General features: G+C 33.3%; 1 long non-coding RNA gene across 2 annotated transcripts; it reads right to left on the bottom strand.

Moving 5' to 3' along the window:
• Positions 1-464: 464 nt before the first annotated feature.
• Positions 465-3,242, bottom strand: LOC109053121. Of its 2 annotated transcripts, none has more exons than XR_002011645.2 (4): positions 2,654-3,242; positions 1,938-2,148; positions 1,341-1,387; positions 465-1,251 (listed from the first exon to the last, which is right to left on the bottom strand). It is a non-coding gene; the product is annotated as an uncharacterized LOC109053121 (long non-coding RNA). The 2 variants fall into 2 exon arrangements; XR_002011644.2 differs by having other exon boundaries at positions 1,938-2,151; positions 2,654-3,240.
• Between the last annotated feature and the right edge of the window lie 637 nt (positions 3,243-3,879).

Below are 3,879 nucleotides of genomic sequence, written 5' to 3'. Positions count from 1 at the left end.
GCTCTAGTTATAAAGATGATTTATCAGTGCATGTTATTCAAAAGAAAACGTAGGCTATGTAATGTTTATGTTTATTTCATATAGTGTATATGTAACATATAGAATGTGTTCCTTCATATTCCATTTTATTTAGTTGTGTTTTATTAATTATTTTAAATGTTATTTATTTAAAATCTCATCTGAAAGAAAAGGCAGTGTTCAATAGACTGAAAATAATTGTTGAAATAATTTTCACTCAGAAATGACTACATTTAACAATTAATGACAATGTAAATGTATTGAATGTGCATTTTTGAAGTACAAAGAATAGTATTTCTTGCTGAATGTACTCCAATCTTTGTTTTAACTTAAAAAAACAATTTAATACAATGCACTTATTTCTTCACTTAGTTAGTTGCACTAGTAAACTGACAACATCATTGATCACTTTATGTGATAAGTCAAAATAGAGACGGTCATATTTGTTGGCTGAAGTGAAATATTTATTGTGGAATGCAAAGCAACAGACACTTGGACAGATTTGGATAGTCATCATAATGACTGAAAACAAACACCTGTTCAGGAATAAGGACAGTGTAATGTACACTTGGACACTTTCATAATCTTTCACAAAGTGAACAGACTCAAAATAATACAGAAACTCAATCCCCTGTGATCGTTTGCTTCATGCAATTCATAAACAGAGATCAATGTGCACCTGAACTCGACACTCGACACCAGGTACTAGATGCTTCAGATAAAAACACCTCCTTAACAGAAAATACAAGTAAAGTAATGACACGTTTAAAGAAGAATAATCATCTTCTGCATGCCAGAATAAAGTGCCTGAAGTCACAGGAGTTAAAATCTAGACAGTTTGTCTACAAACCAAACCATGAAGCTTTAGGAAATCTCCAGTCTCACTGTATGATCACATGGAAAAGAGTGACCTGGCATTTCTGGAACAACTACTGCTTTACAGTCATTGTTCTCAATGCTCTTTATACTAGAAATGAGAACTATGTACAGCTACAGTTCAAATAGTGCAAAACAGTTCAAACTTTTGATTTCAGTGTTACTACTTTAGCACTAATTGATCGTATTGCTATCATATGACACATATATAATCCTGTGTACACAATATTAAATCTTAATATGTTTAAATATGTACACAGTACAGTTATAGTCATCAAGTTATGAACTCAAAAATATTGGTGTTTTGTATTCCAGTCTCATTCTGAATCATTGACTGAAAGTGATGCGAAGAACATTCTAGGTGAGAAAACAGAAGAGAAGAGAAAAACACAATGTTAGAAATCAAAACAGATCAGTTCTTTAAACATGAGCGGTGAATCTCTCACCTCATCTTTGAATATCTCTCACATAAAATGATTTTCTGCAGGTCAGTCTGGATGAAGAGAGAACAAAGATTCAGGCTACTGTTTGAGTGAATCACATCAACCTTCCTGATCATATTCCACCCCAAAATCAAAATGCCATTACATTAAATTTTCTTCATGCTTTAAAGAAACAGTTCACCCAAAAATGAACATTTGCTGAAGATGGCCTCACCCTCTGGACATTGAAGATGTAGATGTTTCTTCATCAGATTTGAAGAAATGTAGCATTGCATCGTGTGGATTACTTGTGGATTATTGTGATGTTTTTATCAGCTGTCTGGACTCTCATTCTGACGGCACCCATTCACTGCAAAGGATTCATTGGTGAGCAAGTGATGCAATGCTACATTTCTCCAAATCTGATGAAGAAACAAACTCATCTTCAATGTCCAGAGGGTGAGAAAAATTCCACAAATTTACATTTTTGGGTGAACATATCATTAACTTTCATCTTTTATGAATAAATGTTTAGTGAAAACCTATTTCTGGAAAACATCCACATCATGACATATTAATATATTTGAGTTCAAATCTGAAGCTCATCTCAAGCGTTCTTACAGTCCGGTCGATATTTGTCAAGGCTGTTCATCTGGTGCACTTTAAGATGTTCTCTGAATCCACAGGCATTTTCTTTTCCTCTCTTCATTGTTGTTTCCTTCTGCGTAGGTTCGGCTTTGCCTCTCAGTGCACTTTCCTTTGTCCTCTTTTCTTTTTGTTCAGCTGTATTTTGTTCTTTCACTCTGGCATCTCTTTTAGTTTTCTCGTCATCCTACTGGCAGAAATATTCACAAAACACAAAAATATGAAAATGCATCACTGTTAAAGATAAATCATATTCTGACTGAACAAATATTAGTTTAACAGAGTAATCATATAAAGAGTGCAGGACAAAAGTTTGGAAATCTGAGATTGTTATTCTCCTGGAAAATATACTGGATGTTAAAAAACTAAGAAATTGCATTCAATGATGAAGACATTTTTTACATTCTTCACTATTTATAGGTAAAATAGAATGAATCAAATGTACACAAATTAATGATTACTGATTATGTGAACTCCTAAAAAGTGTAGAATTTGCACTAAAGAATGTAAGATGACCTTTGAAACATTTTCAAATCAAAGCTAAAGAGCGATATACAGTATTAAGACATTCTCAAATTAATGTACATCTTTCTACTTTCTCAGAAATCACATTCTGCAATATAAATGTTTAAAATCAGAACTAGCAATCTGAATGCAATCTAGAAATGCAAAACATTCCATACGACACTCACCTAAATCCAGATTTGGAAATATTTATTTCTTTTTTCAGATTTTTGTTTCATTTAAATCCTTAAAGCAGGCAGCTACTGAAGCGTCAAACCTCCAGTAATCACAGCAAAGAACACCAGAATCGACCAGGAAATGACCGAGTAAATATGTCTATCAGCTTCTGTGACGCATGAAGCGACTGGAGAATGTGCCTGAACTGGTTTAGTCTCTTTTCTTTCTTTTAAAATCGATCTTGTCTTTGTTATTTTCATTACAATAACTGATGATGCAAATCTCTGACGATGAGATCAGATTACAGTGTTTGGCCACAACAAGAATAAAGATATTTAATACCATATTAGGTCACACAATGAGTCCACTGCTGATTTAGCTTACACAAATATAACTGGAGAACATCAAAAACAGTTTTCAAATTTTTGCATTCAGTGTGTTCCAACACAGGAAGATTTACTGCTATACTGCATGTGTGTCTCGTCTCTACTGAATAATCCAGATCTCAAGGACGCTCAGTGGGGAATTCAATGTCAACAGATCATGATGGCTGGAATCCAGCAACATAACAAACCACAAACCTGGACTAAAATGAGCAAAATCAAAAATAAAACAAACAAACAAAAACTTTCATATGCTAAAACTAACTACGCAGCATCAGTGAGGTCCATATGCAAAATTTATTTCGAATTTCAAACCCATAATAACAAGTCCTGAGGCACAAGCCAAACGAAGTCTATAGGTAACAAAATTGTACAAATAATATAATTTAATGCAGTCATCCATGAACTACAATATGTGACCCAGGACCACAAAACCAGTTATAAGGGTCAAATTTTTGAATTTGAAATTTATACATCATCTGAAAGCTTTCCATTGATGTATGGTTTGTTAGTATACAACAATATCTGGCTGAGATACAACTATTTGAAAATCTAGAGGTACTAGAGGGCACACACAAAAAAAAAAAAAATCGAAATACTGAGAAAATGGCCTTTAAAGTTGACCAAATGGAGTTCTTAGCAATGCATATTACTAATAAAAATTCAGTTTTGATGTATTTACTATGTATATATCTTCATGGAACATGATCTTTACTTAATATCCTAATGATTTTTGGCTTAAAAGAAAAATCGATAATTTTGACCCATACTATGTATTGTTGGCTATTGCTACAAATATACCCCAGCAACTTAAGACTGCTTTTGTGCTTCAGGGTCACACATAATGTACTCAG

Source organism: Cyprinus carpio, chromosome B21 (genome assembly GCF_018340385.1).
Source record: "Cyprinus carpio isolate SPL01 chromosome B21, ASM1834038v1, whole genome shotgun sequence".
NCBI lineage: Eukaryota > Metazoa > Chordata > Actinopteri > Cypriniformes > Cyprinidae > Cyprinus > Cyprinus carpio.
This window is presented reverse-complemented; position numbering and strand designations above follow the sequence as displayed.